This window comes from Salmo salar, chromosome 06 (genome assembly GCF_965601325.2).
Source record: "Salmo salar chromosome 06, fSalSal1, whole genome shotgun sequence".
Taxonomy (NCBI): Eukaryota; Metazoa; Chordata; class Actinopteri; order Salmoniformes; family Salmonidae; genus Salmo; species Salmo salar.
In genome coordinates, this window is record NC_138296.1 from 40,731,796 (window position 1) to 40,745,105 (window position 13,310).

The window sequence follows — 13,310 nt, forward strand, 5'->3', positions numbered from 1 at the left end:
TGCAATTCCTGTCCCTGGGCCCCACCCTTAGCCAGGCAGTTTCCTTTTGGAGGAGTCAACACAATGACCAATGGCAGCTGTGATGCTGATGTTTATTCTTCTCCTGTTCCAGACAGGAGAGCAGGCAGGCAGGGCTGAGGCCAGGTCAAGCAGTAAGGCCGCTCCCTGGCTGTATGGGGCAGACTATTTCTGCAGCATGCCGTCTTTCTCTCCAGACCCTACTCCTCCTTAATGTTAAAAACAGTCGTCCTATTTGCTTGCAGTAACAGGGCATAGTCTACATAGCTTGGCTGGGTTAAGGCTTCACTGACATTTTCAACCTCTCCCAGACCCAGTTTGTAATACCTACATGTTTCAAGCAGCCCAAAATAGTCCCTGTGCCCAAGAATGCCATGGTAACCTGTCTAAATGACTATCGCCCAGTAACACTCACATCTGTAGCCACGAAATGCTTTGAAAGGCTGGTCATGGCTCACTTCAACACCCTCATCCCAGACACCCTGGACCCACTCCAATTCACGTACCGCCCCAACAAATCCACAGATGACACAATCTCTATTGTACTCCACACTGCCCTCTCCCACCTGGATAAGAGAATGCTGTTCATTGACTACAGCTCTGCATTCAAAACACCATAGTGCCCTCCAAACTCATCACTAAGTTAAGGACCCCGGGACTTAACACCTCCCTCTGCATCTGGATCCTGGACGGTCTGCCCCCAGGTGGTAAGGACAGGCAACAGCACATCCGCCACGCTGACCCTCAACACAGGGGCCCCTCAGGGGTGTGTGCTTAGTCCCCTCCTGCACTCCCTGTTCACCCACGACTGTGTAGCCGCGCACAACTCCAACACCATCAATAAGTTTACTGACTACATGACGGTGGTAGACCTGATCACCGACGACGATGAGACTGCCTATAGGGAGGAGGTCAGAGACCTGGCAGTGTGGTGCCAGGACAACAACCTCTCCCCTCAACGTCAGCAAGACAAAGGAGCTGATCGTAGACTACAGGAAACAGAGGGCCAAGCACGCCCCCATTCACATCGACTGGGCTGTTGTGGAGCGGGTCAAGAGCTTCAAGTTCCTCAGTATCCACATCACTAAGGATCTATCATGGTTCAAAAACATCAACACAGTCATGAAGAGAGCACGACAACGCCTCTTCCCCTTCAGGAGGCTGAAAAGATCGTCAAAAAGTTCTACAGCTGCACTATTGAGAGCATCTTGACTGGCTGCATCACCACTTGGTATGGCAACTGCTTGGCATCCGATCGCAAAGCTGGGCCGTAGTGCGGACGGCCCGGTACATCACTGGGGCCGAGCTCCCTGCCATCCAGGACCACTATACCAGGTGGTGTCAGAGGATGGCCCTAAAAATTGTCAAAGACTCCAGTCACACAAGTCATAGACTGTTTTCTCTGCTACCGCCCGGCAAGTGGTACCGATACACCAAGTCTGGAACCAATAGGACCCTGAACAGATTCTACCCCCAAGCCATAAGACTGCTAAATACTTACTTAAATAGTTAACCAAATAGCTACCTAGACTATCTGCATTAACCCTTTTTGCATTTACTTTTACTTTTTTTTTTACTCATAACATACACTGCTGCTACTGTTTATTATCTATCCTGTTGCCTAGTAACTTTATCCCTAGTTATATGTACTAGCTCAATGACCTCGTACCCCTGCACAATGACTCAGTACTGGCACCCCGTGTGTATATAGTATGGCCAAGTTATCGTTAATCCTTGTGTATTTATTATTACTTTTATTATTATGTGCTATTACTTTTCTATTATTTCTCTATTTTCTCTCGGCATTGTTGGGAGGTGGCCTTAAGGAAGCATTGCACTGTTCATCAACACCTGTTGTTTACCAAGCATTTGATGAAATAAAATCGGATTTGAAAAATGTGATATGTCTGCTCTGTTCCTAGTTCAAACCCACTATTAGTTACTCAGAAGCACATTGCCCTCACAGTCATTTGTTATATCCTGGTCAATTGAGAGCATCTGTCCTCCTCATGCACATGTGAAAGTCTTGTTTTTCATGCGAATGAGGCACGACATTTGTTCTAAAAAGAGTGGTTTACTTGTAAAGGAACCACATGATGATAAATGGCTAACATCCTTGCCACTTCTGAGTAGAGACCAGCAATTCATTGGTCATTGGTTATTAATGCATGACCAGTTGGCTAAATTAAGCCATCTGTTAGAATGAGAGTTAGGGTCACATACAGCAGTCCCCAGCAGATGCTGAAAGAGCAATGAAGGTTTCTCCTCCAGCGAATAATGTGACACCAGCATGATGTATGTATTTGTTGTTTTTCGTAAATAGTATTCATAATAGTTCCAATTTTCCCATGTATTGTTCCAGTTTTTTTAACATGGTGTTACACTCATTGGACTGAGGTCAATCATAAGTAGCCTGGGTGCTGACAAAATAACATTCGGCTTCATTTAGGAACTTGAAGTGCTGCCTCTTTGTGTGCTGGGTTTCTATTGTGAGTCTCCTTTTCTCCTTAAACCAGTAGTGGAATGTTCAAAATATGATCGTAATCTTACAGGCCGAACGAGTTCAGATGATGAAGAAAGATCTTTTGAAACGTAATTCACCCTTGGTCAAGAGTTCCTCTTAAACCCTCTTGAATCCCTGTGATGTCTGCCCTGTTTTGGTAAGCGCAGAGGACCCAACATTATGGTGTGGCCGCTGGGAGTTTCAATGACTCATACTGGTGGATTCGAAATCTTAGAACAGTCATGGTGTTCTCATTCTAGAAGTTTCCATTTAAAAGTTATTCTCTTCTCCCTCCCTATTTTCTTTCTCTCCCCCACTCCAGTCTCGCCCTTCTTGTTGTTCACACACACCCACACCCCTCTTTCTTTTCTCCGTCTTTCACTCACATACTGTACCTCCACTCTCCTGCTCTCGCTTTACTTTACTCCCTCATTCTTTCTCCCTCTCCGTCTCATTTTCCCTCTCCCTCTCCTTGTTACTTTTTCTCCTGGGCTTGGAGGAAGTGACTGGGTTGTTTCTGGGTCCTGAGGGAATACAGAGATGGAGCTCCTTTTCCTGTAACCCTTTCTTCGTCAGACCTCAGGCAATCACACAATAAGCTATTTTAATGGCACATCAATGATATATATCCTTTCTAATGAACAGTGAGAAAGGGTTACCCACGATGTGCCCTCTTCCAGTCTGGGGTCTGGTGTTGAGGGCTTGTGGTGCTGAGTGCCTGTGCATGGTGATATCTTTTGAGTGGGTGTACTGTATATATGTCGTCATCTCACTGCTGCTGTTGAAAGGTTACTACTGTCATGGTGGATTTGATACTCACCACTACAATTTCCCAGCGTGTTTAGATGGAAGATAAGAACAGAGTTACTGTATTTGTTTCTTCAGAGCGTATACCTGAAACAATGAACTGAAATGATTCAGCTGTGTTTGTGGGTCTGTGGGAGTCCCATGGGTTCAAAGGATCCTGGAGTGTGTGCGTGTGTGTGTGTGTGTGTGCGTGTGTGTGTGTGTGTGTGTGAGTGTTTTCAGCTGTGTGATGAAAGGGTAGTGGGTGCAGACGTGGGAGTGTGTGTTAACCTATCTCTTCAGAACTGTTTGACTCTTTCACAAAAACAAGAATGTACAAAAGTTTGCAGAGCCTACCTCCTACCTCATAACACTGGGCACCGCATACACATTGGTATATACTGTGTGTGTTGGTATATACTGTGTGTGTTGGTATATACTGTGTGTGTTGGTATATACTGTGTGTGTTGGTATATACTGTGTGTGTTGGTATATACTGTGTGTGTTGGTATATACTGTGTGTGTTGGTATATAGTGTGTGTGTTGGTATATACTGTGTGTGTTGGTATATACTGTGTGTGTTGGTATATACTGCGTATGTAGTTTTAGTTTAGTTATGAGATTTTATAGTCTGTATAGACTAGTTATTCCACTGTTATTATACTCTATTGTGATATTTACTGATGCTTTCTAGTATGATAGAATCACATTTGTATTGATTTGTGATGACTGATAAGAGTAGGAGTCTAAGACATGTACACAGACCTCCCAGACATTGGTTGCTCGTCATCACTGGGCCTGTTTGTATTTCCGCTCTCTGACAGTGTCTGGATCCACAACAGACAACAGCCTCAGACACCATTACGTTTGTTTTGAGGTTTATTTTCTTGGCTGTAACAGTCTCTCTCCTATCTCTCTCTCTCTCTCTGTCTCTCTGTCTATCTATCTATCTATCTATCTATCTATCTATCTATCTATCTATCTATCTATCTATCTATCTATCTATCTATCTATCTATCTATCTATCTATCTATCTATCTATCTATCTATCTATCTATGTGTCTCTCTCGCCATCTCTCTGCCTCTCTTTCTCCCTCCCTCTCTTTCTTTTATTTATGTATGTAAATATGGGTTGATCGTGTGTGTGTCTCTCTCTCTCTCTGCTCTTCTCTCTCTCTCTCTCTCTCTCTCTCTCTCTCTCTCTCTCTCTGCCCCTCCTAGCTCTATATTAGAACCAGCTGTGGAACTAGGGGCTGAATGAATGGCTCATTGTGATTTGGCTGTCGTTCCTCTATAAGGCTCTGTTTCTCTCACTCTCTCCTTCCCTCCCTCTGTCCCATGATAAAAGTATTCAACAATGGACTGAGTAAGATAAAAGTTCATAATGTGACATTCTTTAAATGGAAATCACTGGCGTCATTTGGCCACAACTCCACAGTGAAATGTACAAGTTAAGTCCCAGAATTTGCAGTGAAAGCCAAGGTATGAGAAAAAGAAAGAACCTCCATTATCACGCAGCTTATCTCCTGGAACTTGCACGTATTTGTGACAGGACGAATCTGAAATCACATGGATTTGCAGATTGGGAATATTGGCTGTATTCCTTGCAAATCACGCGTAAGTATAGGTAATGTCGTGGAGATGCCTTGGCAAGATCCTGGGGTAACATTATCTGGGTCGGCCCAGACGGCATCCCTAGCCGCGTCCTCAGAGCATGCACAGACCAGCTGGCTGGTGTGTTTACGGACATATTCAATCAATCCCTATCCCAGTCTGCTGTTCCCACATGCTTCAAGATGGCCACCATTGTTCCTGTTCCCAAGAAAGCTAAGGTAACTGAGCTAAACGCCTATCGCCCCATAGCACTCACTTCAGTCATCATGAAGTGCTTTGAGAGTCTAGTCAATGATCATATCACCTCCACCCTACCTGACACCCTAGACCCACTCCAATTTGCTTACCGCCCCAATAGGTCCACAGACGACACAATCGCAACCACACTGCCCTAACCCATCTGGACAAGAGGAATACCTATGTTAGAATGCTGTTCATGGATTACAGCTCAGCATTTAACACCATAGAACCCTCCAAACCCGTCATTAAGCTCGAGACCCTGGGTCTCGACCCCGCCCTGTGCAACTGGGTCCTGGACTTTCTGACGGGCCGCCCCCAGGTGGTGAGGGTAAGAAACAACAACTCCACCCCGCTGATCCTCAACACTGGGGCCCCACAAGGGTGCGTTCTCAGCCCTCTCCTGTACTCCCTGTTCACCAATGACTGCGTGACCATGCACGCCTCCAACTCAATCATCAAGTTTGCAGACGACACTGCAGTGGTAGGCTTGATTACCAACAACGACAAGATGACCTACACGGAGGAGGTGAGGGCCCTCGGAGTGTGGTGTCAGGAAAATAACCTCACACTCAACGTCAACAAAACAAAGGAGATGATCGTGTACTTCAGGAAACAGCAGAGGGAGCACCCTCCTATCCACATCGATGGGACAGTAGTGGAGAAGGTGGAAGCAAAAATTGTTCCTCGGAGTACACATCACAGACAAACTGAAATGGTCCATCCACACAGACAGCGTGGTGAAGAAGGCGCAACAGCGTCTCTTCAACCTCAGGAGGCTGAAGAAATTTGGCTTATCACCAAAAACACTCACAAACTTTTACAGATGCACAATCGAGAGCATCCTGTCGGCAACTGCTCCACCCACAACCGTAAGGCTCTCCAGAGGGTAGTGAGGTCTGCACAACGCATCACCGGGGGCAAACTACCTGCCCTCCAGGACACCTACACCACCCGATGTCACAGGAAGGTCAAAAAGATCATCAAGGACAACAACCACCCGAGCCACTGCCTGTTCACCCCACTATGATCCAGAAGGCGAGGTCAATACACATCACTAACATTGAGTGGCTGCTGCCAACATACAGACTCAATCTCTAGCCACTTTTATAATTAACATTTGGATGTAATAAATGTATCACTAGTCACTTAAACAATGCCACTTTATATAATGTTTACATACCCTACATTACTCATCTCATATGTATATACTGTACTCTATACCATCTACTGCATCTTGCCTATGCCGTTCGGACATCGCTCATCCACATATTTATATGTACATATTCTTAGTCATTCCTTTACACTCGTGTGCATAAGGTAGTTGTTGTGAAATTGTTAGATTACTTGTTAGATATTATTGCACGGTCGGAACTAGAAGCACAAGCATTTCGCTACACTCGCATTAACATCTACTAACCATATGTATGTGACCAATAAAACTTGATTTGATGATTTGATTTGGGTGTTCCTGTGAAACCAGAGGGGTGTGTTACATGGCACTGGGTTCAAGAGTGTGAGTCAAGAAGTGCATGAAAACATTGCTCAATGTCATGACAGGGAGGTTCCCAGCCAGCCTTGGTTGATTAGCCATACAGCAGTCTGTGTTGTTGTGGTTCAGACTCAGACGGATGAGAAGTTTTCTCAAGGCACTAGCTGCATGGAGGTCTGTTGTTGCTCTGAAATTAGGTCCATCGACTTGTGAGTTTGATTGGCATTTTGTGGTGAGATGGAAAGGATGTTTTTCATGTGAGGAGCTGTCACTGAGGCAGTGGAATGTGTTTCTGGGGTTTGTTTTCTACTGCAGACCTGGGTGTTTTAGTCTTACCCTGCCTAAACATTGGGTAATCCCTGTTTTGTAAGAAAGGCCTGTTTGTAGCCCTCTGGAGAGGCTGGAATGGACCTGTTAGAGTTGTCATGGACGTTTTGAGATTTGATGGCTGGTTAAAGATTCACTGGATACCTCAATGATGTGCTTCATTTGGAACTTGGTTGCATTTATCCCAAGTTTATTTTGTGGGTCTTTCTGGTCTTTTCTGTTTTCTGATCTCTATCTCAGTAGGATTATGAAATGGATGTTATGATTTCTTAATATAAATGTTAATATCTTTCCATTATCTTCCTCCATGCTGTGCTCAGGTGCTGACCGTGAGAAAGAGGGGAGGGAAGAAAAAGAGGAGAGAAGAGAAGCCAGAGTGAGGAGGAGAGACCAACCCTGCAGCACTCTGAGCAGCTGGTATGGAGCAGAAAATAAATCCCTCTTTTCCTAATTCATAAACCATTCCCAAACTTGTGCAGAATAGCAATCACACAAAAGGCAGCTATTTAAGACGTGGGTGGAAAATTCCATGATTTTATCTGGGTAGTGGGATTCAAGGTATTTCTTGCTTTGCGGTAAGACAGTGAATGAGGTAAGACAGTGGATAAAGACAATGTGTTGGACATACAGTCTGGTCCAAAATTATTGGCACCCTTGATAAAGATTAGCAAAACAGACTATAAAATACATAATACAAATACTGAGACATATTGTATGCTCAAAGAAATTGGGAGATTATATTATTATTATTATACTAATACAATTGCTCAGAGAAAGAGATTTTGTTTAACAAGTAAAGCAATTTTTCTCAAAAATATAGGGTTCAAAATGTTTGGCACCCCTGTTTTCAATACCTTTCAATACCTCACCTTGCAAATATATATATAATTGGAGAACACATTGAAAGGGATCTTAGACCATTCCTCCACACATAATCCTTCCAGATCTTTGATATTCTTTGTCTGCGCCCTCTTCAATTCAAACCACAAGTCCTGGTACTGGGTAAAATTCATGATGCCGTTGACCTTAACAAGGGCCCCAGGACCAGTGGAAGCAAAATAGCCTCATAACATCAAAGATCCAACAGCATATTTTACAGTAGTTATGCGGTTCTTTTCTGCATCTTTCTTTAGATGTAAAACCCAGCACTGGTGTGCGTTGCCAAAGAGCTCTATTTTTATGTCATCTGAACATAGCACTGGTTCCAATCCAGTGGCTCTTTGGCCACTGTTGAAATCATACATTAAAATCATACATCTTTATAAAAGTGTGTCTTTAGCAGCGATTTAAAAAGAGGCACAGAATCTGCAAGCCGGATCTACTCTAGACTTTGGAATGGCCAACAGTGCCCTGCCAGAGGATCTCAGGCTGTGCCCTGGCTCGTAGGGAGATAAAATATCTGAGTGTAACGGGCGTCGTATAGACGGGACCAAGGCGCGGCGTGTAGAGTGCTCATACTTTACTTTAATGATAACACTTAAACAAAACAACAAAACGGCAGCCAACAGTTCCGTCAGGTGATACTCACAAAACGGAAAACAACTACCCACACCAACACAGGAAAAACAGGCTGCCTAAGTATGGCTTCCAATCAGAGACAACGATAGACAGCTGCCTTTGACTGGAAACCATACCTGGCCAAAACATAGAAAACGAAAACATAGAATGCCCACCCATCTATCACACCCCCCATCTATCACACAGCTCTCCTAGGTCAGAGCGTGACAGTAACCCCCTCCCAAAGGTGCGGCCCCCCAGCCGCAAACCTGAACCTATTGGGGAAGGTCCGGGTGGGCATCCATATTTGGCGGTGGCTCTGGTTCCGGGCATAGAACCCCCCCCGCCCACTGATCCCCCCGCTTCTGTGCGTCCGGAGGAACCAGACCGTGGGTCATCGCCGGAGGCTCTGAAATGCCAACCGCCGCTGAAGACTCTGAGCTGAAGGCCACCGCTGAAGACTCCAGGCTGCAGACCGCCGCTGAGGGCTGCGGACCGTCGCTGGAGGCTCCGGACTGGGGAGCGTCGCTGGAGGCTCCGGACGGAGGAGCGTCGCCGGAGGTTCCGGACTGGGAAGCGTCATTATCGGTTCCAGACTAGTGACCGTTGCTGCTGGCTCCATGCCATGGATCATCTCTACAGGTTCCGCGCCATGGATCATCACAGGAGGCTTCATACCATGGAAGATCTCTACAGATGCTTGGCCATGGATTATTCCTACAGGCTTCGTGCCAGGGTTTATCCCTACAGGCTCAGGACCATTTATAATCCCTTCAGGCTTTTTGCCAAGGATTATTTCTACAGGCTCCGGGCCATGGATTACCTCTAGAAGCTTCGTGCCATGGAACATCCCTACAGGCTCTGGGCCATGGATCATCACTAGAGGCTTCGTGCCATGGATCATCTCTATAGGCTTCGGACCATCGCTTATCACTGGAGGCTTAGATCGTGGAGCTGAAACAGGTCTCACCGGACTAGGAAGACGCACTGAGGACCGAGTGCTCAAAGCAGGCACCGGCCATACTGGGCTATGGAGGCGAACTGGAGGGAGAGTGTGAGGGGCAGGCACAGGACGTACTGGATTATGGAGGCGCACTGGAGGGAGAGCGCGAGGAGCAGGCACAGGACGTACTGTGCTATGGAGGCGCACTGGAGGGAGAGTGGGAGAGGCAGGCACATGCTCACCACAATAAGCACGGGGAGTTGGCTCAGGTCTCAGTCCTGGCCTAGCCAAACTACCCATGTGCCCCCCCCCAAAAAAATTTGGGGGGCTGCCTCCCGTTCTTCCCCGGTAGGCTCCGATATCTCTCTATTACTTGCCCCCAAGTCCAGTTTCTCCTTTCTAGCCACTCCTCACTTGACCAGTTGTCCATTTCTGCCCGGGCACGCCGCTTGATCCAATCATGGTGGGTAGTTCTGTAACGAGGGTCGTATAAAGGGGACCAAGGCGCAGCGTGTAGAGTGCTCATAATTACTTTAATGATAACACTTAAACAAAACAACAAAATGACAGCCAACAGTTCCGTCAGGTGATACTCACAAAACGGAAAACAACTACCCACACCAACACAGGAAAAACAGGCTGCCTAAGTATGGCTTCCAATCAGAGACAACGATAGACAGCTGCTTCTGATTGGAAACCATACCTGGCCAAAACCTAGAAAACAAAAACATAGAATGCCCACCCATCTATCACACCCTGACCTAACTAAACAGAAAAACACAGCTCTCCTAGGTCAGAGCGTGACACTGAGATATAGGATTGGGCAAAACCAAGTCTAGTCTTAAAGGAAAAATCCTCCCAAAACCACTAATTCCTATAATTTACCGTGTTAAATAACACTAATATGTGATAGCAATATTTGTTGTGATTTTTTTTCTTTCATTTTGTCGTTATAATAAGGTTGGTAGCAACATGAAATGTGAAAATCGTTTTGGAAATCTGTTGCATCTCAAGTCGACTACAAAACCCACAATGCAATGATCTCTCTATGGGTTGGCTGGATAGCTACCTAGCTTGTTAGCTAGTTAGCCACCCAGTATTGAAAACTGACATTTAGATTGCGAAAACCTCAAACATACAAGTCATTTTCCTCTTAGCTTCCAGTGTAGTGAGAGTGCCGGTCACAATGCCATGTCATATCAGCTGTCTTTCTGCCTGCGTGAACGGCAAGACATCAAATACACATGAAAACATGAAATAACCCCAGGAATCGATAGAACATCGCTCAGAGATACACAAAAACGATTTAACATTCAAAATGGGTGAATATTTCCTTTAAACGTGATTAATACATCTATTCTGAAAGTGACTGGTAAGTGCTTGTTAAAATCCAAGCTGTAGCATTTTGAACTAACTGTAGACGATGGAGTGATTTCTGACTGAGACATTTATACAAAGAGTTACTGTAATCTAGGCATGTGGAAATTAAATCATGTATAACTTTCTCCAGATCAGTGACTGAAATAAAAGAGTTGACTTTAGCTATATTTCTTAGATGATAAAGGCAGGACTGGACAACTTTCTTTACATGCAGCTCGAGGTTTAGGTCAGGGTCAAAGAAGACACCAAGGTTTCTGGCCGTAGGCTTTACTTTGGTCGACAAATTACCAAGGTTATTTACAATCTGGGATCTAGCAAGGTGGGCACCAAATAAAACAACCTCTGATATCGTATCATTGAGCTGGAGAAAATTGTCACACATCAAACATTTGATGTCAGCAAGACACTTGTGAAGGGTAGCTACGCAAGCTTGGTCACTGGGTCTGATTGGTAAATAAAGCTTTGGGTCACCTACATAGCAGTGAAACTGAATGTTATTATTTCGGATGACGTCACCAAGGGGAAGCATGTACAGGGAAAAAAGGATGGCGCCCAGAATTGACCCTTGAGGGACACCATAGTGAATAGGTGCTAGGGATGATACTGAAGCACCCATGCTCACTGAGAAGCATCTACCACATAGATATGACCTGAACCAGTCGAGGGCAACGCCAGAGATTCCCCCAACCTATCCAGCTGGTCAACAAGGATGTTATGATCAATGGTATCAAACTCAGCACTGAGATCCAAAATAACTTTACCCAGTACCAGGACATTTTGGCCCAAAAACTGGTTGCCTCTGCCAGGAAGCTGAAACTTGGTCACAAGTTGATCTTCCAGCAAAACAGTAATCCCAAGCACACACCAGAAGCCACAAAGAAATAGTTAATTGACCACAAAATCAACATTTTGCAATGGCCATCTCTGTCTCCAGACTTGGACCCCATTGAAAACTTGTGGTTTGAATTGTAGAGGGCAGTCCATAAGAGCAGATGAAGGATCTGTAAAAATGTGTTATGGAAGAATGGTCTAAGATCCCTCCCAATGTGTTCTCTGAACTCATAAAACGTTTTAGAAAAAGACTCAGTGACATTATCCTCACAAGGTGAGGTATTGAAAGCAATTGAAAACAGGGGTGTCAATAATTTTGCCCCCTCTCTTTCTCTGAGCAATTGTATTAGTATAAAATAAAAAAATTCCCCAAAAACAGCTGCATACAATATAGCTCAGTATTTGTATTATTTATTTGATAGTCTTTTTTGCTCATCATTATCAAGGATGCCAATAATTCTGGACCTGACTGAAGTACTAGCCCTGAGAGTTTTCTTCCAGAACTAAACCTACTGTATCTTACCTACTAACCATGGTGGTCACCCTCCTCTGATCACAAAGATATGTGCATTGTGTTTGTGTGGTAAGAAATGTGGTATGTCATTTTGATACAGGTGAGGGACATCTGTACCTTTTATTGAGGGACTGTGTAATAACAATGTAGCGGTATATTAGCACATTCTGAAACAGCTTCGGTGTATCAATGTTGCAACAAGTCACAATGATTAAAAGTAGCACACTCTGGCATCCAACAGGACATCAGCAGTCTCAGAGACAGATCCTATTTTGTGCTTGAAGGATCTGAGTTTTTCTCCCCTTGATTTCTAATCTTAATAGTCAGAGTGGGGGACCCTGGAGGCGGGCAATGTTAACTTCCTCTGGTCTGGAACGAGGGGAGGGGGGCATCAGTCTGTGGCAACTCATTCCTCCTGGAGGAAGGTAGAGAATGGCTGGAGGAGGAGAGGAGGAGGTTAAGGTCTGGGTCTGGGAGTGTATCACTGAAGAATGGTTGGCTGGCTGTGCTGGTGCTGCTGAGGAGGAGCGGGGGGTACACTGGACTCTGTTCACTGTCATCTCAATGGAACACTGTTTACAGCCCAGAGAGAGAGGGAGTAAGGTCACCCACATACATGGTGGAGCACACAGACACAGCAGACACACACTTACGGGTGGACACGCACGTACAAACACATCACGGACACACACTCACTCACACACTCACACTCACACTCACACACACACACACACACACACACACACACACACTGTCGTAGAGGCAGATGCAGAAGGTTTGGGGGAGGGGAGGAATTGGAGCACCAGGCAAAGCGTTAAATAGAGAGAGGGGAGAGAGAAGAAAGCGGCCCATAACAGAGTACGTGTTCACTTGACGTGAGTAGGAAAGGAAAGGAATATTCAACTAAAGTGAGAGTTAGTATGAGAAGGAGAAAGCGAGAGAGAAGGAGCGTGTAGAGAGGAGAGTTTTGGCCGTGGTCATTGCTGAGGGCCGGGATGTTTGTCACGCTGTGTAGCTGAACTGAACACTCTAATTATATCTCATCAACTGTGCCCCTGTCAACCAGACCTCCACCTTCCTGTACTCTCTCAATGACACACACACGCCACCTTCCTGTTCTTTCTCATAGACACACACACACACACACACACACACACACATCTGACAC

The 13,310-nt window shown here is 45.3% G+C and overlaps 1 protein-coding gene across 2 annotated transcripts in view; it reads left to right on the forward strand.

Moving 5' to 3' along the window:
* The window catches only part of LOC106607385 (KN motif and ankyrin repeat domain-containing protein 2), a 29,898-nt gene that overhangs the window by 3,117 nt on the left and 13,471 nt on the right, over positions 1 to 13,310 (forward strand). For both annotated transcript variants that reach the window (XM_082976581.1, XM_014204301.3), the window contains exon 2: positions 7,298 to 7,394. The gene's annotated coding sequence lies outside the window, so the exon portion shown is untranslated. The remainder of the gene's footprint in view (positions 1 to 7,297; positions 7,395 to 13,310) is intronic.